The sequence below is a fragment of the Nelumbo lutea genome, chromosome 2 (assembly GCF_056320005.1).
Source record: "Nelumbo lutea isolate HS-2025 chromosome 2, American lotus-T2T, whole genome shotgun sequence".
Classification (NCBI taxonomy): domain Eukaryota; kingdom Viridiplantae; phylum Streptophyta; class Magnoliopsida; order Proteales; family Nelumbonaceae; genus Nelumbo; species Nelumbo lutea.
The window spans coordinates 65,004,127-65,027,780 of record NC_142685.1 but is presented as its reverse complement, the minus strand read 5'-3'; the positions used below and the strand labels follow the sequence as shown (position 1 = coordinate 65,027,780).

The window sequence follows — 23,654 nt, the reverse complement described above, 5'->3', positions numbered from 1 at the left end:
TAACATGATCAAACCCATTATTCAAAATATGAATACTTTTGATTTGCAAAAAAGAAAGAAAAATGGGTATGAGTGTTTGTTCTTGACCAAAATGCTATTTTTTATATATTTTTGCCTCATCAATTAACAATTAGTTTATTAAATGACCTTTTATCATAAAAAAGAACTAAAGTCTAATAACTCCTCTTAAAAAGTGTAATCGACCCAAGATACAATATGTATCAAATAGACACTTTGAACCTTGAGTAACTAATCTTAATTTACTCTCTCTCTCTCTCTCTCTCTCTCTTGACGCCAAAGGCAAATTAATTTCTTAAAGCTAAATTCAAGAAGTCGAGGGAGATAGACCAAGTGTGCACTAACGACAAAGAGAGAGCCTTCTTTGACAGTAAACGACCAACATGATTGTTAGACCTCTTAATAAATCTTACTAAGCAATGAGAGATTCGGTTCATGAGCACTCTGCAATCAGCAACATATTGTTTGACACGCCAAGGAGTATCTAAGGAGATCTCCAACGGGAAATTAATCACATGAGGATGAAGTGCATCTCCCTCAAAGATAACATGATGTATTTATAGGTCCACGACTAGTTTCAAAAATTTCAAACAAAGCTAGAGCCTCAGATTCCACTGCAGAAGACACAGGAAGAACCATTGATCTTGCTAAGATAAGGGATCCATTGTGATCTCTTAGTATGATTCCAGCCCTTGATTTTGTAAACGATGTCGCTCCATCAAAGTTTATTTTGAGAAAATGCCTCGGAGCAGTTTTCCATTGAGGGGTTGCAGGAGGATCAACATCTGTTAAAGAAGTTTCAGTATTAGTATTTTCAGTCGAAAGAGAAATCCCCAACAGATCTTCTATCTGGGCATGAATTTTATTTAGAATTAAATTGATGTCGAAAGTTTCATTTCTGAAGATCAAGTTACATCTTGCCTTCCACACTTTGCAAAGATAGAAACATGATCATTTGAACTTGGATCCTCCGGTTCATGCCAATAGGTAAACCATTCGAAAATGGACCAGTTTTGGTGACTTGCTATTCTTAGATTGAGAGAAGAACTGGACCAAATTCTCTGAACTAGAACTAGGGGGTAGTATAGGAATAGATGCATGGTCCATATTTTTCTCCTGTTGATCACATATATAGAACAAGTTGAATCGATGTGAATACCTACCTCTTCTAGATAGATAGATCTTTTTTTAGTGGTAATGAGTGCGCTAGGCATCTCCAAATGAACAAATGAACTGGAGGTTGGAAATAAATGAACTTCCAAAACTTCTTCCAAGTGCACTCTCCAAAGGCTTTGTTCGAGTTAGAAGATGCAGAATCATCATTTAAGAGTAAGAGGTGAGCTGACCTTGTTGAGAAGTTACCATTAGCCATGGATTTCCAGATTAAGCTATCCTCCATGGAGTTCCCAAATTTTGGTAGAGGAGGGAGGTAGAAAGAAAATAATTGGGTATAGCTTGTAAGACACTTTTAATGAGAATCTGCCAAAGCTCCAAGGCCCTCTGTTCATGATAGCTTCTCTATCTGCCATGCCAAAGACTTGAAATGGACCAGCCAACTATCTCCGATGAAATCTGAAATATTCCGGCTCCTACTTTTCAAGTTCTGGGATATTTTTTTAGGTATTCTTTTAGGCTTATAATCCGAATGCCTTTCTTTATCTCTCAGAACTCTGAATACTATGCAGTTCTTCCAATCCTTGGGTTTCCTCTTTCTTTGCTTGAACGAGTTACTGTGGTAATGGTGATAAGAGGTCTAAGAATTTCTTGATTATGGAGTCTGCAAGACTTTGGCTGTTGTTGAGTGACTCCGTGGTTACAAAAGGAGGTAGGGATAAACAACAGGGATTCAGAATATCAATACGTTCTCTCATTTTATTATCCATTAAAACTATTAACTTCTTAAATAGGTTCATTTTTTGACCCCATCCTTTCTAGTTTTTGCACTTGTCAATATGTGTATATACATTTTTATCACTTATCTTTTGCACATGTTGCTTATGTTGTGTTTGGTTGCAGTACAGTTTTACTTGCACTAGAACAAATGAATGGAACGGAAGTGTAAATCAAAAGATCGCAAAATCTGGTTTAATTTTTGTTTCGGCTTTATGTCTTATTTTACTTCATTTGTACTGCAAAATAAAATAACTAGAAACAAAAAACAAATCAGAACTTTTACCCAAATAATTTGCACTACCAAAGTTTTGCATCCTTGCAAATTTAATTGCACTGCAACCAAATGTAGCCCTATTGATTGTTCAACACTATCGACATAGCTGGCCATACAACAAGAAATAATCAAGATTTTTATTGCCCAGCCTAATATATATCTATACTATATAAAGTGTATACTTGTTTAGGATTCTATGCAGCTTACAAAATGTTAAATCCAAATACCACATATATTAATGTTTCGTGAATACAGTGTCCTTACAACCCCAGCTTCATCATATTTTTCTTCCCATCTTTGAATATACTGCTTATGAGTTATGACACAAAACAAAAAATTGTTTGGGTCAAGTTTGGTCAATGGTCATTAATGGGCTAAGCCCACCCTAGGCCTTATACAAGCCTTTAGTTTCTTCTGGTTGGCCTTGGGCTTCATCTTTCAGTGTGCCTGGCCTGACCTCAACGCCCATTTAATTTTAAACCTTGCCAAATTCTACCCTTAGCCCTATCTGTCTGTGTCCATCAAGGCTCGACCCAAGACAACCCAGGCCGGGGCCCCACCTCTTGTTTTCGTTTAACGGTGATGGTGGCTTTGAATTCCGTATAGCTACAACCTAGAAATGCACCACACTGCAAGCAAGAATCGACTTGACGAAGAATCGGTTGACTCGGGACTCGGGAGGGTTCATCGAGTCTAGTATAAACCCAGAACCGTGACCGTGACATAAACTCGGTCGGGTTAAAGTGTAACCTGAACCGGACCGCTTCCGGACTCTGGACCAAAACCTTCAAAAACCCCTCTTCTTCTCTCCTTTCTTGATCCCGCTGCCGTTGGCCTGTTAATTGCCTCCTCTGCTGCCGCGTGATTTCTCCGCTAATACTCTTCCATGGTATCTTTCTGTCCTATTTTTTGCTGTCAAATGTTTTCCTATTGCTTTCTTTTCTCTCGTTTACTTAGATAAGTTTCAGTGTTTTCACTAGTTCTCCCCATCGTTTTTTCTTTATTTCGTTCTTGATTTGAATTTGACTTACTGTTTTACCCATAACAAGAAATATCAAGTTGTTTGTTAATATGCTCTTGTTTTTACTTTTTATGAATCGAATTCAGAGTTCTTGCGCTAGCACATGGATTCGAGTCCTCTTTCATTGCTGAACTGCTTTCTCGTTATCTTGTGTTTATTTGTCATGTTTTTAGGTGGGCATTCTACCTCCTAATACTATATTGCATTTTTTTTTTTAGTGGTTCACATTTATCAAACCAGTCTCCTTCATTCATTATTTGATCTTCTAGCATTTGGAGTTTCTTCTATTTGCTTTCTCATCTTATTTCTTGCACTGTTTTCTGGCTGACTATTTGAATTGTATATGCTCAAGTTTAATTCGTGATTTCATCTATGACTAATCTTGTGACTTGCGTTTGGATAAGTTTTATACATGTTGTATGATTGGTTTATTAATTGAATTTTGTGGTTTTTTACTTTTATTAATCTCCAATTATATCTTGCATTCAAATTTATCTCCACACCAGATTGCTGCTTTGCTATGTTGCCTTCGTTTCTGTTCCAAAACCGTGGAACTTGTGTACACCTATAGGACTTTCAGATAAGATTTGGACATCTCTTTTAACCAAAAAGCATAAGTGATTAGGTTGTGGGCCAATCCTTGTATATAAGGCCCTTGCATTTCTCATTCATTTCTAATGTGGGACACTCCTACATTCACACATGCATCCCAACAATCTACCCACCTCTTTTAACTAAAAAGCATAAGTGGTTAGGTTGTGGGCCAATCCTTGTATATAAGTCCCTTGTACTTTTCATTCATTTTTAATGTGGGACACTCCTACATTCACACATGCATCCCAACAATCTACCCCTCATGTGTGAATCCTCTTTCCACGTTAGGTACATTGTACTCCCCCTTGAATGGAATCCATTATCATATCACCGAGTTTGATGTGTATGCCAACCAAAACCATTTGCTCGATATAGTGCAATGAGGGGACTCACCAAATTCGAGGAGCTTGTGCACATGCGTAGGATTTACATAGAGTTGGGCACCACCTTTAATCCAAAGGTTTCAACCATTAGGTTGTGTGCCAATCCTTGTATATAGAGGTGTAAATCGGGCTGTTTTTCGTGGCCTGGCACAAATTTGAGCCGACCTGGCCCGGCCCAGCCCAATGGTCCACGAGTTGGCACAACCCGGTCCATATATATATTTTATATATAATAACATATAGCATATAATATATTAATAAAATAAACATTTTTTTTTCAAATTTATTATACTATTTTATTTAACTATTGTATATATAAGTAGTTGTATACACCAAAATTCATATAAAATTAAAAATTTAAGTTTTATTTGAATTTCTTTTAAATAAATAACTTTGCCTAGTCCACGACCCGACTTGGCCCAAGGCTCGGCCCACGGACCAGCACGGGCCCATTTGGGCTCGGACCATGGGCCATGCCAGGCCAACCCCTAAAATATCCCAAGGGATGGGAGGCCCGACCCAACCCGACCCACACTTTTCGTAGGCTACATGCAGGCCATGCTGTGCCGGCCCAGCACAACCTGTTTTACACCTCTACTTGTATATAAGTCCTTTGTAGGGCTGTTCACGGGTCAGGTTGGGTCGGTTTACTGAGATTTTTTCAACCGACCCGACCTGGTCAGGTTACCTGAACTTGAAACCAAAACCGACCTGGTCGGTTTGGGTCGGTTTCGGCTCTAAGTTCAACTATGGTAATAAATTGGTAGATTGGAGAAAGAAGATTGAAATTTGATGTAAAAAAGGACACCTAATTCTATTAGAGAAAGAAGACTGAAATTGGTAGGGGGCAGACCAAGTTAGAATAGAAGTTATCAAGAAAATAGAAAGTCAAACTGTATTAGAGAAAGAAGACTGAAATTTGTATATTTCAGGAAACCTTCTAATCTAAGTAAAAAAGGACACCTAATTCTAATTGTAATTGGTTGCCTATTTGGTGTAAAAGACCATAAAAACTAGGATCATTTGATTCTTTTCTTTAAACTTTTCCAAAAAAATTCCTTGTCTAGTTGTCTTACAATACTTGCCATTAATGTCATTCCTAACTAGAAGACTAGAAATTAAGTTAGGTTGTAACTAGGATAGAGACAACTTAGTTAAGTAGGAAATAAGTAGGTTGTAAATACTAACTAGGAACTAACTACTAACTACTAAGTCGGTTTGGTTCGGGTCGGTTTTCATATGTGAAAACCGAAACCGACCCGAACCATTGGTTTATGATTTTTTACAACCCGAAACCGATTCGGGTTGGGTTGGTCCGGGTTGGTCGGTTTGGTCGGGTTGGGTCTTCTTATGAACAGCCCTAATCCTTTGCACCTCTCATTCCTTTTCTGATGTAGGATATTTCTTGTCATGGATCTTCAGTTATCTATATCTTTTTTGGAGGTTTTGATATCCTTAGCTTTGGTATAGTTGGTTGACAATGAATTGCTTGTGAGATCTGTAACAGTTAGTTTTGTCCACCTACATTCTTTTATCCTGATCAAATTACAACTTAATAGGTTAGGAACAAATTGAGAATAGACAGGGAATGTGCCTATTCCTTTTTGTCCACGTATTCTGATCATGACCATGCTTCCAGGTCAAAGATGTATAAAACTTGTACAAATGCCTAATAAGAGAAGCAAAGTCCCTTGCATGCAGGATGAATAATTTGTTAATTTTTTTTAAAATAATTCTTTAGATGGATCCAAAGATTGCAAGCACTATGGCAGATGGCTTATTTAGAGAGAGAGAGTGGAAAGAGCTAAGCTGCATTGAAGGGCTTTAAGCCTGGGATAAATTCTACTGCTCTTGTATGATGTAATTGGTCCTGTCACCTGGTTCCCCCTATCTGATATTCTCGTATGGCACAGGTATATCCTTTTTCTCCTCTTTATCCATCATTAATACCATAGTTTTTTGTTGTGTTTCCAATTCAAAGAAAGGAAAAAAAAAAGATCATTGGTGCAATGGTGCTTAGAGATATATCTATTCCTTCTAAATCTTGATTAGATCTGTTTTATATGTCATTAAATCCATTGTATGTATGTGGGAATTAATTACATTTGATTTTCTATCATAAATTTCACCTCTGTTCTTGCTTAAGTGATTCTTTATTAGACTGCACGTACACTACCAAAAAATGTTAATCCCATTCTATGTTCTTGGAGCATGATTGAAAGAGAGCAGTCTCAAGATATGATCATCTCCTACTCAAAAATAAAGAAATAAATAAAGGGAAAAAATCCTCATTATAAGTTAATTATATTGTTGGTAGATTGATATATGTGTGTGTGTGGTAGGGTTATGCTACTCTGCTTTATCCTTTAGTTTTCTCATTCCACCATGAATTTAACATGTAAAGAGTTTCGCATCAATGTTAGGTAGTGAGGCAGAAAGCTTTTTCAAAGTTTGAGAACATGGTTGAAGCCTTATCAGCATCATAAGCAACCTCGTTGGTTGATAGCAAGCCCACTAACTCTTTGCAAATTCTTATGGGCTCATTGTGATAGAGAAGCTTTAGTTGCTACTGACTTAAAACTTGGAAATGCATCAAAAGAGAAACTGGTATGCTGCAAGGTACCAACCGGTTGGTTGGTAAGGTCTCCTCCTGGCTATAGCGGAGACTTGGGATTGAATCTCACCTGCACAGAGATGGGGCGTTTATGGGTTACAGAGTTAGGGAGATGGGCTACCCCCTGTTTATGTAGCCCCTTGGAGCAAAAAAAAAGGAAAGAAACTGGTATTCTAAATTCTGAAAAATATTTAACTCTTTGATTCCACACTAGCTTTTAAAACCTGCATTCACAAAAATGCTGCAACGGAGCTGATAAGGGGATTGAGAATTCATTTGAGCGAAATATATCTAGCCTAGCAGTTCAAGATTTGGTGCCAATGAGCTTGGGTTTATTTTGGAGCCTCTCTAGATACAAGCATGTTTCTGATAGAAAAGAATAAAGAGTGCAACTGTCTCATGGATTACATTTTTTTTTTTTTTTTTAAGGTTGAGAGGCTTCGGGTGACCCCATGGGTTCCTTTAGGAGATTTCCTTGGTCAAAGATAAATTTATTGGATGATTCTGAGAAATCATTCTGATGCATTGTTTTGGCAGTTGAAACAAACACTGAATTTATTAGGGAAAAACACATGATTGTCACCATCTAATAGGAAAGGGTTGATGTACAAGATGTCCATGTTGGGACTTATCCAAGTTTGAAACCCCGTGCCCTGTTGGGGTGGGGACAAGGATAAAGGGATTTTTTAGATGCCTTGTTCAGCCAATCGTGTCCCTCTACTCTTGAGCACATACTTGAGTACACGTGTAAAGATGCTGCCAATAAATGCTTATGACACACTCCTTTTTATTTGTGCAGATAATACCAAAAGTGGTTAAGGCGGAACTGAAAGAGGTGGCTGTTAGCCTGTTATTTCCAATGTTATCAATGCAGTGAGGTGATGACTAGTTGATGAAAGAAAAGTACTTACTAAATGTAAGATATTGATGCAATCTCATAAATAAGTGAACATAGACTATGAATATGCTTTAAAATAATATTGAAAATCTAGTTTATGGTTTTTGTTTTGCAAACATAAATAAAAGTTAGATTAGATATGCTAGGATATGAAATTAAGGCTTTTGTTTTCTAAAGAGAGTGCGACCTTGACTATTGGATGCATCAACCCATTGTTGATCCATACGGTTTGATGCAACACCACCTGTAACCTGTTAAGAAGAAGAAAGAAGATAAGGAGGAGGAAGGAGATGAGAGAGAACTATTTCTCAAAAATAACATCAAGATAATGTTACAACATTTATAAGAATATTAAAACCTGACAATTACAATGAAATCCCTATTAAGTATGAAAATTACAATTAACCCCTATTAAAAGAAAGTTTACAAATAAACCCAGTTCTTGCATTAATTAAAATAAACTCTAAACTAATGTCGTTGACACCTAAAATAAGTATGAATTCTGTGTGGTGCATTGGTTGCAAAATGATCTCCATCACAGTTGGACTGGTTGGCCCAACACCTGGAGACAACGATGGGATTGTTTTACCCCAAACTCAAAAAGTCTAAAAAACTGTTGACTTGGCCAGAAAACCATTGACCTGAACAGTTAAATCAGTGAATTGTTTAAACTGTTCACAAGTCACGGTTTGAATTGATGACCTTTGAGATCAGTGGCCTAGGTAGATAGATTGTTATGGACACACCAACCGGCATCACATTGCGGCGCAGTCATAGGCAGAAGCACGCACAACAGGCCGCCCAACAGCATGCACCGCCTGGCAGCGCGCACAGCAGCATGCACCGCCCGGCAGCGCACCGCCTGGCAGCATGCGCAGCAGCACGCACCGCCCGGCAACGCGCAGCGTGCACCGTCTGGAAGCACGCAGCACGCACCGCCTGACATCGTGCACAGCAGCACGCACCACCCGGCAACGCGCAGCGCGCACTGCCTAGCAGCACGCAGCATGCACCGCCCGGCAGCACGCAGCACGCACAGCCCGACAGTGCGTAGCACGCACCGCCCGGCAGTGCGCACAGCATCATGCACCGCCTGGCAGCGGGCACAGCAGCATGGACCGCCCGGCAGCGCACACAGCAGCACGCACCGCCCGGCAGCGCGCAACACGTACCGCCCAACAGCGCACTGCATGCACCGCCTGGCCGCACACAACACGCACCGCCCGGCAGCGCGCCGCCCAGGGCGAGGCCCACGTGACAGCTCATCAGGGTGGGGGCCACACTTATCCTACCACATCAGCTCTGCCTGCCAACTTGCCGCCAGCTACACCATCCCTTATCCCTTATCTTATCTTAAGAGTGTGTTACCATTAGGAGTAGGTAATTAGGAGTTTGAGTTCAAGTTGGAGTTTGAGTTTAATTAGGAATTTCCTTCTGTAATCTCCTATTTAAGGAGCCACGAATTGAAATAAAGCATTCAGTTTTCACAGTCAAGAAAGAGAGTGAGGAGAGTTCGGGTGATCTCTTGGACCAATCACCCACGCGATTGCCACCATAGGGTCTGTACGCAAGAGCAAGGGCAAGGGAAGACAGGAGTCTCTCCCGGTGGACCGTCCCGTGACGAGATCCTACGCGCGGGCCCATAACATAGATCAAGGGAGGGAGGGTGAGCACTGGTGACCTCTGAGATCAGTGGCCTAGGTAGTGCAGCCTGCAGCCGACAATTCATGGCTATTCTTCTTCTTCTTCTTGTCTTTTATCTACTCTCTTTACCATGACAGACATTGAGAAGATGACCTAACATTCTGAATAAGGGCTGAACTGAGATGTTTTGACAGCCTGACCCCTTTGACTTAGACAGTCGAACCAGTGATCTTCACCCGGGAGGAAAACCAGGTTGATCATCAGTTCAGCTTTTAAAACACTGGTGGAAACTCTGTACCAGCACACAGCTATATAATTGAAGAAAATTTAAAAAGAATGCTTCCATTTTATTCTTTCACTTTATGCATTTTTTCTATTTTATGTACCACCAACCAATCATGTTCTGTCATAAATATTTAAAGCAACGGTATGAATATGATAAAATACAAACATATTCTATATATTTAAAAATAATTAGATAAAAGAAAACTCATCTTTCAAAAAGAAAATAGAGATACAAACAAACAAATAAGTTTTAAAACCACTTTGTGGTTGACTGGTCATAGTCAATCTAGTTGTTTCCTAATTGCCCTAGGTGATTGCATCATGGGTACTGACTGAATAGTTAGTGATGCAATTGGTGTGGACCTCAACTCAGTGGTTGGTTAACTAGTCTATGCTTTGATATGACTGGTCGTTTCCATGGGAATTGATGTCAGTGACCTAGGCTTGATGAAAACCAGAGACCTATGTCATCAAGTTATGCCTCTTTCTGAGTATAGAGCTCAGTTGTATGGCTACTTAAACAGCAGCGTGAATACTATTGCGCAATTTGACATATCTTGTTGGAGAGCTTGTTGGTGCTTGACTTATTGCACATGGAGGCTACTTTCTGAATTAGGGGTGTCAATTGGACTGGATTTGGTCCCAGCTGATCCAGTCCAATGTAAGTCCATTACAAATGGACTAGGTCCAATCCAATCCAATGAATATTTTGGACCATTTTGGACTGGTCCAATTCAATGTCTGGACCATCCAATCTCTTCAAATTTGTTTTAATTTAGATTGTTTCCAACACAAAAACTGGTCCATTGACACCTATATTCTTATTTTCTATCAATGGACCAGATGTTGGCTCAATCCAATCCAGTCCAATATAAATTCATTACGGACGGACCAGGTCCAATCTAATCTACTAAATACTTTGGACCATTAAGTCTGGACTGGTCCAATTCAATGTCTTGTTGGTTCGTCCAATCCATCCAAATTGATTTTGGTTTGGCGGGGTCCAACCCAAACAGGTCCATTGACACCCCTATTCTGAATCTAGCAAAGCAGCCTGGTAACACAATTCAGACTCTTGGTGCAGAGAAGGCCCTTTTAGTAAAGCACGTTACCCCCAAATATGGACTTACCTTTCATGCATCCTTAATTGGCAAGCATCTCCTAAAACACAAAGGAAAAATTTTGATGATCTTGCTGGCAAAACTGCATTAACCATTTGATATGATGCTGTTGACAATGCCAATAAAAAAATGATGCTCTTGGACATAATCAAGATGTGGGACTGGAGATTTGAGCTAAGGTTTGGAGACCAGTGTTTTAAAAGGCGTGGGAGGCATACACCTGGAGGCGTGCCTCCAGGCGAGGCGCTCCCAAAACGCCCTGAGGTGTATGCCAGAGGCGCTGACACCTCTGAGGCATACGCCTCGTGCGCTTTTTTCACGAGGCGTGCTAGAGGCGTACGCCTCATGCGCCTCATGCACATCTGATATAAAAAGACAGAAGAAAAAAAGAAAGGAAAGGAAAGGAAAGGAAAGGAAAAGAAAGGGAAGGGAAAGAAAAAGAAAGAGAAGAAAAAAAGAGAAAAGGAAAGAAAAGAAAAGGAAAGGGAAGGGAAGAAAAGATAAAGGGAAAGAAAGTGGTTTGCCCCCTGTCCCTTCGGCGAGCGAGCAATATGCATCTTTATTCTTCTTAATATAAAAGATTTTTATTAAAAATAATGAATAAATGAGATCCCCCATCCTCCTCCTAAACCCCTCCTCTTAAGGAGGCTTACGCCTCTTGCATTCTGAATCATGCCTCATGCCTCTAGGTAGTGGAACGCCTCGCTCACGCCTCCGTGTTTTAAAACATTGTTGGAGACAATAAAAATTTACTTAATGTTGACATCTTTTCACCTTGAAAGCCCTTTATGTGAATATCTTCTGTAGCTTGAAGCCTGATTGAGGAATCTCAATGCCCGAGAATTAGGCCACTTATCTGGATCAACTAAAGGTAAACCTAATTCTATGACAAGGATCATAAGAAAGGGACGTGGACTGATTACTCATGTGATAGTATGAGATTTTTGTCAGTTTCTGCTCCATTTTGTTCTTATAAATATTAAGAAGATTATTGGCTCTTGAGTTGATATGCAGACATATAATTCCTTACCTGAGTTCATACATGGATGAGCTATGGAACCAGTCTCTAAGAAGTTGGTGGAGAAACTAAGGAAGAGATGATCTCCAAGAAGAGGAAACATGGAGAAGCAACACCATCTCAGGCCCAGGAAGCAATTAATTAGGTTTCTGTCACAGGAGACAAGTAGGAAAAGAATAAAAAGAAAAAAGAAGGCCAATGTTGAGGATGCTGATATACAAAAAAACAAGGATGTTAGTCAGAAATTTGAAGGGAGAGACGGAACAAAAGAAAAGAGAAAGAAAAAGAAGGCTGAAGCTGGAAGAGCTGATGTTCAAAATGAGGATCAGAATGTTGAATCCAAGTAGAAGAAAAGGAGAAAAAAATAGTGAGGCATACAGAGACAGAAGGAGATGAGATGTAGGGAAAGAAGAAAGAGAAAAAAAAAGGAAGAGTGCTAACTAACGAGTGAACATTTTCACAAGCATGAGACTTGTATTACAGGCAAGCAATGATATCAAGTATCTGAGGTTCTAGATTTCTATTTTCTTGTATTTTTTCTAACTAATGTTATTTTTAGGCATTTGGTTTATGCTATTTTTAATTTAGTCTTTCTGTAGCCAACACAATTGTAAGATATTGATTCAGGGATTACATGACGGTGATCTATTTATATGTTCTATCCAGGGGACTGATCCTTGGAGCATATGCACCCAATGAGTATTTATCTGCATCAGACAATTGTGGAGATTGACTGTAGATGCTAACAAATTTCTTTTTTAATACCCTACTGGTCAGCCTTTGTGTGCAGGTCTCTGGCTACACCAGTGGGTAATGATGCAAGGATAATTGTTTAATTTTATACACCAAAAGCTTCCAATTTTTAAGGAAATTGGTGTCTCCCTTGGAACTGAGCTTGGTTGGTACTTGGTAGTTGCTGCCTTGTTGGTTGATTTCTTGATTGTTGTTGATTATATTGCAGTGGCTGCAAAGCTTGTAGATCCATGTTCCTATTTCTGATTAAAATCACACTCTTAGCCTTGTATCCATAGTTCTGTCCATGCAGACGATGCCTACCATTGTTTATCATCCAGGAGGCAGCAGCTGCTGTGATATAGACCTGTCCTATATTAAGAATCATGCATACAACTTACATATGTAATGGTTAAGCATTTATGTTTGGCATATGGAGGAGGGTGGGGAAGGAGTGTCTGTGGTCTAAAGGTGTCACATCTATTTGTTTTGTTGAAAGCATGTCTAGAACTTTAGTCCCATCTTTGATTTCCCTTCAATAGTAAAGTGGATTATGCAAGTTTTCTTTTGGTCTACTCAGTGAAAAAAGGTCTGCAGGGCCGTGCATGCAACTGCTCAAAAAGGTCTCTTGGAGAACAACTTACTGAGGAACAATTGCCCAGACTGATTATCTGATATTATAGCTGAAGGCAGTAGGAATATTAGTGATGTGGGTTCTTAGTCCTGTTCTTTGTCTCTTTTTTGTTGTTAGATTTTCTGTTTCTTTCTGCTCTAGGTTTCTGTCAGTCAGGTTCTTTTAGTTTGGGTGTCTGCAGTTTTAGTTGAGGTTGGTTTAATCTCTCTGTTTCTTTGGTTCTCTGCTAGTCAGTGTTGGGTTTTGGTAACCTTGTTGAATCTCAATTGGGGTCAGTTGTTAATTTGGTTTCTGTTGTATGTTGCCTTTATGTGTTGAAATGAAACGTTTTCTTAACCAAAAAAAAAGTGAAGCAGAAATAAATGCTAAGTTCCATAAAAAAGAATACTGAAAGTCACCAACAATTGCTAAACCATCATTATAATTTTGACAATTTTAACCACAGTTGCTAAATCTCCATTATTACAGTACAAATGCCATAAGATGAATGCATTTTCACATCAAATATCTTCTTTGATCATTCGTATCTGTTTGTAGCTCAACTTCACACACCTCAAGGGAGAACTGAAAAGGAGGATGACATACAAAGGAGCAAGTGGAACACATGGAAAAATACATTACAGGTAATAAGCAAACCAGGAGAACATCAACAGCAACGGTAATGAACAGCATAAATCCTTCGAGGCGATGGCTGGGAACAGACAAGCATGAACATGACAGCAAGAAAGAGCACTAAGAGGATCCCTATGGGATCAAAACTATCATCTTTTTGGCAGCAGATGCACCCCGTGGCCATTTCTGAGAAGCAGCGACCTCTCCTGATCAACTTGATTTCTCTTTGCTTGTTTCAGTTCCTGAGGAGATGAAGAATGTTCAAGGCATAGGCATGGTATTTATAACTTTAAATCCAGTCTCATTCTTTTCGCTGTAAGAAAAGGGGAGTGATATATGCATATTTGATATATGCATTAAAAGACAAAAATCACCCTATATTTTGACTTCTTTCTGTCTCTCTTTCATTAGGGATGTGCCCAACTACCCATTTATCAAAAAATGGGTGTGTCCTAAATCACTCCCAGAAAAGAAAATCTAAAAACTAAAAACATTCTACTCATCTTCCAATGAATTAGAAAGAAATTTCTTTGTAAGTTTAAACCCCTCAAGTGTTAGACAAATGATAATTGATAAATCATAAATGGTTCAGCTCTCACTTGGTACTAGACTATGAAGTCCAGAGAATCTCCACCTATAAGATGGCAGCATCAACTGTGAAGATGGCTGAGGACCTGAGGTTGAAGCTTCCCTGGTTCTTTTACTACCCATGTATTTGGATTTTATAACTCATATTTGGTTGACTTGAAACAAGTATTAAAACTTACAAGTCAACCAAGGCGTCGTACAAGGACCAATTCAATGAAGAAGAAGAGATACCAACTAATCATCTCGAATATTCCACCCACAAATAAAAAAAAATAAAATCTTCTTGAACAATTCAACTATACTAAGTAGGAGTAGATGTATCTGTTTTTGGATCCGAACAATCCAACGATAGTCAATCTGGGTTTACCTTGCCATGGCGGTCAAGTAGAAATCCTTGAGAGTTTCTTTGACATGCATACGCGGAGGCCAAATCAGCCCCGTACAAGATTGCCTCCCACAACATCCTACACCACATCCCTACCGTATTAGAAACATCTTCCGATGATGACATCATCATTTTTGAAATTATCATCGAAAGATATTTTCAATACACGGCAGGATGTGCTGTGCGACATTGTGGGGGGCTGAAATTCACAGGGTTTTTTTATTTCATATTCTGGGTCAAGCTGGGCCTGGATTCAAAACCTAAGCCCAATATCAGAAATTTGCAAGGTAGACCTGACGGTTGGAAATGATCACATTTTAGTCCACCGACACCCCCCCGGACCTCACCTACATTCTAGATTTTAGGGACAGGGACGATGGGCATCTCTGTTCATAGCGTGGAAAGTTGCCAAGTTTTGTCACATTTTAATCATTTTGAAACCGGCAAGCATTATTATTTGTCTGGGAAGGAAGAAAGATGACGCCCAAGACCCCCAACTACCGGGGCAAGTGTGGAGGAATGATCATACAAAATAAAAAAATAAAAAAAATAAAGTGGAAATCATATGATATACTGCACCAGCATCACATTTTTTAAAATTTAACTCAAAACATTTGATCAATCCGATGAAAAGTAAACAATTAGGTGTGGAACTTGGCCAGCTGAATTCAAAATTTAGTTTCCTGATCTAACCTTATCTCAACCCTAATTCTATATATACACAAATACAAATGCATGTCACATTTTAGAATGGACTGGTTATGAGTTGGACAGTTTGGACTTGACCTCAGGTTCAAGAACCCAATTCCTAGGGTCGGGCCTGGATTGAACTTAAACTTGGCCAAGCCCACTTGACTTGCATACCTATAAATAGTTTAACTTCAATAGAAGTAAAACTTCGGGTGGCAATTTCTAATGCAACCAACTGGTCAATCCAATCCATCCATTTATGACCCATTAGGGTTGCAAATGGTATATGCTTATATGAATTCGAATTTGATCCTATTAAGGGTGATCTGAATTCAATTTATTTATAATTGGATCAAATATGGATCCACCCTCATTTGATATGATATAATCTGATATGATTTGATTTAAATATATATACTCATATATGTAGGAATGGCAATGGGACAGTGGCTATACTCCCCATCCTTGACCTTGGCTTTTAAGTCGGTCCTCGTCCCCGACCCAGATCACTGTTGGGGAGAAAAGTTAACCTCCATCCTTGATCTTTGACAAAGATGAATTCCCTATCGAGGACGTGAATCCTCAAATATTTTTAATTAAAAGTTTCTTTGTGAATATGTATATTGGGGTCAGGGCAAGGTAGGGACTTCACTCCCCAAGGGACCAAATCAATTTCAATCCTCAACTAGATTGAGTCAAGGAGGCCGGTACCTAGTGGATATTAAACCCTAGCCTCTCCAAGGTATGAATATTAAATAATATAAATAAATTAGACTAAATATGATCAAAAAATTATATTTTATGAAAGTAAAGTGCTTTCATAAAAGTAATTTTGTGAAAGTTCTTTCATAAAAGTGCTTTTGTAAAGTACTTTTATTAAGTTAAACTAGGATTAATTTTATAAGTGGTGTTTTAAAATTCAACTAGGAATAATTTTGAAAGAAAAACAAGTTGAATAAGTGCTTATTGTATAAGCACTTAAAAAAAGTTAGAAATTTGGGCTAAAAAATAAGTCCTTACTTTTAAAATAAGCACTTATTTCAGGCTTTTTTCCCAAATACTAATAAGTGTTTAATGGTCTAAATAAGCACTTATTTTGATAAACACTTATTTTTAAGCACTCCCAAACATGGCCTTAGACAGTTAGTCCCCTAAAATCTATGTTATACTTATAAAATGGTTGGGTCTAAGACAGTAGTTCTTTCTCCTCACTCTTGTGTCTGAAGGCCCTATCAAAATATTGTTAACTTTTTGGTTTATAAGCCTCGTGATAAGATTAGCATTGATTAATTGTTGTTGCACAAAACCTAGAAACATAGTTTCAAATGGCCCAAGAAAATCAAATAAAATAGAGATAAAAGAGGTGCAAAGCAGAGCACATACAAACTTATGTGGTTTGACTTATAGCCTATGTCCACGGGTGAAGGAAGAGCAGAAGTCCATTATGGAATCAATAATGGAAATTACAATGTTGTACATAATCTCTCTCATAAAAACCCTAAACCCCAAAACACTCAAAACCTTTCAACTTCTCTCTCAAGCCAAAAAGATGTATTTAAGAGAAAACCCCAAATTACATAATTCTTCGTATAAGGGTTGGACCTATAAGTTGGATATGGATTGAGTCCGTACCACCACGGGGTGCATCCTTGGGATGGGCTATAGGCCCAAGGTCAGACCTATAAGCTGAATATGGATTAGGTCCATAGTGCCATGGAAGCACACTCCCAGTGGTGGTTAGTGGTGAGCTACTGAACTATAGGCTTGGGCGTAGCCCTACTCTTCCACCACAAACCACTACAGATTTTGCCTTTAAAATTTTCTCAACTTAATAAAAACAGGGTAAATGATGAATTCAAGGCACAAATATAACAATTGCCTCATGTTCATGCATATTGAACCTAATAAATACTAGGATAGAATGCATTTATGAGTCTAATATTGCCAACGGTTAGGTTAATGTCCAATTCACTCTCCCAAGAATAATTCAAGACCTTGGACTAAGCCTACCTTGACCCAGTCCATACTCAAACCAATTGCAGGTACGGTTGCAACTTGGCATAAAAAACAGATTTCGTCCTCACAAAATCGTTCTCAACCATGTTCATAACCATTTGTAGCTGTGTATGGAAATATCTCTCCATTAATAAAAAATATAAAAATAAAAATATATGATTGCAAAAGAATATAAATACAGTGTGGGCACCATTTTGTGAAGACTGAATCCTGTCTCCTTGGCACCGGTAAACCCAAATCCCAACTATTAATCCAACTCGATTTGGGGCCTAATTGGGTTAGAGTGCTTTGGGCGACCTGACCCAACTTAAAATCCAAGCGCTTATATATGTACATATTATTACTTATTGCATATACATGTATTCTGTGTAAACTATCTTATGCCTCTATTTTGTATAATTTTAATTCTAATAATATCTAAAAATGTCATTTCAGAAAAGATCATTAAGATTTTTTTTTGTGCATTTATTGGGTTAAGCGGATAACCTCACCTAATCGGAAAGGTACTCAGATTGGGTAAGAGTTCTATATTATAAGCTTACATTGTGGGGGTCTGGTTGGATTGATTTATTAGTTTTTTTTTTTTTTCAACTGACCCGATCTGATCGGATTATTTAAAGATTAAACTGAAATTGACCCTCTATTAAGTAAAATTGATCTGGTCGGCTTAGGTCGGTTTAGATTGGTTTTGGTTTAAATATATATAAAATATATATTTCAGTTATATATATATATAAATATTTCAGTAAGAATATATTTATAGATAACTTGGTTTGATTTACCCATCTTTCCAACCCGAAATCGACTGGTGGTGAAGAAAACCGGCCAAATCGGGTTGGGTCAGGCCGGGTTGGTCGGTTTGAGTTTATTTGTGAACAACCCTAGTGGGCTCATTATGTTATGGGTAAAGGAATGGTTTTAAAAATGACTCGGAAACGGAACCGTTTTGGTCACTGGTTTTTGGGTTGATGGTTCGACTGCTCGGTTTGAATGGATGGCTCATATTGAAAAAAAAAATAAAAAATAAAAAAAATTATTAAAAATAAAAAATGACCAAAAACTATTGAACAGGTCGGTGGATCGACGGTTTACCCGATGAATCAACGGATTGTTAACTGATTCAGCGGTTTCTGGCCAGAGACCAAATTTGAGATAAAACAGAATCGATTGTCTGAACGATTCTCGGGTCAAATGATCCAACCGTCCAGATCAACGTCAGTTCAAAAACTATGGGTAAAGGTACCCTTTTCTTCAAGTTGGGCTTAGATTGACCTTAGTCCAATACAACCCGGCCGAGTTGTGCCATTAGAATAAAGTGCCATTTGATAACTTTTAAGTCTGATGCCTATTATTGGAGTTTAAAATCTGAAAAAAAAATAAATGGTTTCATGCATTTTAGAGGCTCTGAAAAAATAAGATTTGCTAAGGTTCCATTCCACTAGAACACTTAAAACATTCTGATGCATTGCCAAGCGGTATCTAGTTTTTGGTCATATTGAACGAGGGAACTGCAGAAGGCAACCATACAATTATAATTTATAGAAGCTTGACTTATATTTTAATATTTATATCCACAAATTTAAATTTAATTTTCGAAAAAGAGTTGTGCTCAAGAGTCAAGACTAGCCCGAAAAGAATTAGGCCCAAAAATCCCAATCCGTCAAGTCAACCAATGTTTTTTAATTTGATTTTCAAATAATGAATGCATAAGAGAGTAAACAAAAAATTAAAATAGGATTCCAATTTCATTGCTTTGACAATTTTTTTTAGAAACAAGGAAGACTATTTATCTTAGGTTTTAAATTTTGTGTTTCAAGTATGTTCCTGTAAAAGTATAGGTCCTCATCATTTCTCAGTATGTGTCTCAATTACAAAGAATGCTCACCAAGGATAGGTGGATAGGTGGATGTTGCTTTTAGGATTCCAGTGAAAGGAACCACATAACTGATGTTAATTTTAATGAATTTTATAACAGTTCCATATATTAATGTATACTAATTTTAACCTAGATTGAATATATCCTAGAGATTAAAATTCTCAATCCAACTGTGTGCCATCATGACTCTTTGAGTTTCATGTTTCCAATTTGATTTAGTAGAAAAATCAAAGACAAACATAGTTTTGGTTAATTAACTACTTGAATGCTCAGTGAATGATGTGAAAGGAAAAGAGACTTCAATCAAGCATCTTGAAGACTTGGAACAATTCATTTAATTGATGGTCATGTGAAGGGCCAGATATCCTGTGACTGAATTGCCCACCCTTTAGGGGTGTATAATCGGGTAAGTTCGGTTTAATCCGAGGACCTAACCGACTATTTGAATTTACCATTTTTCTAATTAAACTGAATCCAATCAAATTATATTTTAGAATCAAACTGACCCTAACTAAATTCGGTTGGACCTTGGTTTCATATAAATGACAAGCATTTAATAAGTGTTATTAAAGGAAAGTTAAAATGACCCTAAAATCCAACAGTTTTAATTAATTAATTAATTATTAATTATTATTAATTAAAAGTTAGAATGACGCCAAAGTCCAATGGTTTTAATTAATTAAAAGCTAAAATAGGCCCAATGGGGAATTGGCGAATTGGCCATTTTCAAAAGTAATTAATGATTAATGAACAATTAGTACTAATAAATAATTAATAATGAGTTTAGGTTTTAATTAACTATTATTAATTGTTCATTAGAAAATATAATAAATAATTAGCAGAAAGTATTAAATAAAATATTAATGTTTATTATACTTAACTAAATAACAGCATTAATTCGGTTTTTGGTTCAGTTCAATTGAAAATTTCAGTCAAACTGAACTGAAGCCGAAAACTGACTTAAAAAAAAAAAAAGAACTGAACTGAACCAATAGCTGAATTAACCGTACCGAATTAGCTTATTCGGTTTGGTTCAATTTGGTTTTTCGGTTTATCAACTGAATTTGAACACCCCTATCATTCTTAATGGAGGGTGGAAGTGGCAAGTCCAAACTGTTTGGCACAGTGTTTTTGAACCATTGTTGATCTAGACGGTTGGATTGTTCGGCCTAGGAACCGTTAATGCAACAAATTCTGTTTCACCTTTAACCTTTATTTGGCCAAAAACTATTGATTTGGTCAGCCACTCATTGATTCGGTGGTCAAACTGTTGACCCATTTGGCCCAAACAATGATTTTTTGTCATTTTTTATTTAAATTTTTTAATTTTTAATTTGAAACAGGCTGCTTGTTCGAGCTGGACAGTCGAACTGCTGACACGAAAACTTGAGGAGATTCAATTTGATCTCGGTCTCTTATCTTTCTATGTAGAAGAAGTCTTTTGGCTTGGGTGGCAATAACTGGATCCCTTTGGTTCACAACCACTGTTGCCATGTCAACCCAATGTACCTCCTTGGCAATTCTTCATTGCCCAGTGGTATGGTACCGAAATGCTTGGTTTGATTGAATACTATGCTCCTCATGTTTAACATTGAGCTGGTTTCTCAGATATAACATTATTCAACTTGGAATTTTAACATGAGAAGCTTCTGATATGTAACATTTTACATGTGCTGTTCAGATTGAGCATTAGGATGCTGCTAAGTTTAACTATACTCTGCTTATAGTTTAACAGTGAGTGATACTTTTAAGCTGTGTTGGATTTGAAGGAAAAAGTAAAAAAAACCTTTACAAATCTTGTATAGGTTTTTTTTACTTTTTCATCCGTTTCCCTACCTTTTCCTACCAACCAAACATAACCTTAGGCACCAAACTGTCAAAAATTGCATTCCCATTTTGTAATTCAAATTGAATGTCAAAAAAATTCTTCAGACCAGAATGGAGCAAAATATTGATTCTGCTAGCCATCACTCAATACCAGAATAGATTTACAAAAAGGAGGAACTTGTCCATTCTGGCATCAATCATAGATTTATAGATAAGTAGATATATAATGCACTGTGTATTTCATTTTGCTCCTTGTGATTAAAAATCTTGTTACCAAATAAATTTTTTATGAATCTTCTTGGCTCCACATTTGATAACTGATGAAGGAAGATTTGGCCCGATCTCTCTATTATGTGACACGTGGCAGAAACAACAGCTCGGCAAAAGGGGCCAAGCCTAGGCGGGAACAAGGGGACACACTTCGCCAAACTGACCCTTGTAACAGCTCGGGATACACTTCGCCGAACCGACCCACCTTGTAACAGCTCGGGACACACGTTGTCGAACTGACCCTTGTAACAGCTCGGGATACACTTCGCCGAACTGACCCACCTTGTGACAGCTCGGGATACACTTCGCCGAACTGACCCACTCTGTAACAGCTCGGGATACACTTTGCCGAACTGACCCACCTTGTAACAGTTCAGGATACACCTCGCCGAACTGACCTGTAGACACCTCCGAGCTCAAGACCGCCTCGCTCAGCACTTTGCATCACTTGGCACCGAAACCAAACAAGTCGTACCACGCCTGACACTAAGGAAGTTTGTGCCCAAGGGCGCCGCGCCTGACTGACTTGGGATCTGACGTTTGGCGGTAGCACCCTAAATGGCCACTTGCCACCGCCACTGACACCGCCATCTCCAGTTAGATGACAGTTAGGCAGTGACGGTTCTGTCTCAGCAGAAAGGACGACGGCCGAATTGACAAGCACAAGGGTAATCATACTTGACCTGACAAGGGCCCCGGGACGAGTGCACGAAGTGACTATAAGAGCCACCTGCCCCCCGACAACGGAGGTATGCAAACTTTGCGCTATCTGGTATTACCTTGCTTTTGAAGGATTCTAACTTGAGCTTCGGAGCCTCTACACCGGGTTCTCCCCGGAGCTTCCCCATCTCCTCTGTTTCAGGTTCCCTGCTACCCCGTTCGGAAGCAAAGCAGCGGGCAGCTAAGACTGGCTGGATCGCGCTCCATCAATTGGCGTCGTCTGTGGGAAACCGCTTCAAAAAGCCTCCCTCCAAACTTCGATAACCCCTTTTCTTCAAAAAACCCAACACTCATGGCCTCCTCCAGCAACACCGGACGTGGCACAGAGACAAACGCCACCGGGGAGCAACTTCAAGTCCCCGTAGTGTGCGTTGGACAGTTCACCATCCCCCTTTCGGCGGATGGGATCCCCAGCCTGAACACGCCACAAGTAGTGGCACCCGTAAACCTTCCTACCACAAGCGTCCCCTTTCCTCTCCCCAATGAGACAACCTTCATTGAACCAACTGCCATCCCCCTGGCAGCTAGCCAAAACCGATTGGAGGACCTGATGCAGTGCATGCGGGCAATGCAAGCCCAAATGCAACAGTTCCAGCAACACCAGCTTCACTAGCACCAAGTGCTGCACAACATCTCCCAGTATCACTATCAACAACAGTTCCCCCAACTGCCACTGAACCAACCACTACTTCCACCTCGCCACCCCGCTCCGAGGCCGGTCAAGGCCTCCCCGCAGGATGGGCGCCCCCACCAGGCGAAGGCCTCCCGGCCCCAGAACCACCCCAATAGCCAGGCCTCGTCCCCAGGCCGAAGAGAGAAAAATGTCATCCCCGCCTCGCAACCCGCAGGCGGGTTGGGAACCTCGCCCGCGAGGTCGGCACCCCGGCGCTCCAAGCCCGAGCTCCCACTCACCGAAAACCGATTCAGCGCCCTGGCGGCAGACTACCAGCATCCCGGGCCCATCGAGCTCGGTAACACGGAGGCCAGCAGCGCCAGCACAAGGCCCGCTCAACGGCGAAGGCGCCGGCGAAGTCGCCGAACCGCCACCCGCGCCTTGTCAGAATTCAGAGGCAAAGACACGAGCTCGGATGAGGTAGGGGCTGCCCCGGTTCTCTCGGTTCCTTCCCCCCTCGCATCGGAACTCCTGGCGGTCCCCTTACCAGAGACTTCAAGCTCCCACCTCTGGACAAGTACGACGGGTCCTTCGACCCCAACGACCACGTTGACGCATTTCAGTCCCAAATGCACCTCGCCAGGACCAGCGAATCGTGCATGTGTGTGGCCTTTACCACTACCCTCAAGGGGGTAGCCCGCACTTGGTACAGGAACCTGGCCCCCAGGTCGATAAAGTGCTGGGCCCAGTTCGTGCAAGTCTTCACCACACACTTCGTCACCAGCCGACGGTGCCCCAGAACAGATGAAAGCATCTTCGGAGTGGTCCAAAGAGATGGAGAATCTATTCGGGGCTACATCAAGCGGTTCAACGAAGCATGCTTGCAGATACCGCGGTTGGACCCCGCAGTGCAGCTCGCGGCAGCCAA

The 23,654-nt window shown here is 39.7% G+C and overlaps 2 long non-coding RNA genes across 4 annotated transcripts; one reads left to right on the top strand and one right to left on the bottom strand.

Annotated features, from left to right (window-relative positions):
- The first annotated feature begins 2,823 nt into the window (after positions 1-2,823).
- Positions 2,824-14,284, top strand: LOC148871240 (uncharacterized). Of its 2 annotated transcripts, XR_016108159.1 has the most exons (5): positions 2,967-3,074; positions 3,293-3,379; positions 5,925-6,096; positions 7,597-7,713; positions 13,667-14,284. It is a non-coding gene; the product is annotated as an uncharacterized LOC148871240 (long non-coding RNA). The 2 variants fall into 2 exon arrangements; XR_016108158.1 differs by lacking the exon at positions 3,293-3,379 and having other exon boundaries at positions 2,824-3,074.
- Positions 13,524-14,832, bottom strand: LOC148871239 (uncharacterized). Of its 2 annotated transcripts, none has more exons than XR_016108157.1 (2): positions 14,697-14,832; positions 13,524-13,983 (listed from the first exon to the last, which is right to left on the bottom strand). It is a non-coding gene; the product is annotated as an uncharacterized LOC148871239 (long non-coding RNA). The 2 variants fall into 2 exon arrangements; XR_016108156.1 differs by lacking the exon at positions 14,697-14,832 and adding an exon at positions 14,341-14,513.
- Positions 14,833-23,654: the final 8,822 nt, after the last annotated feature.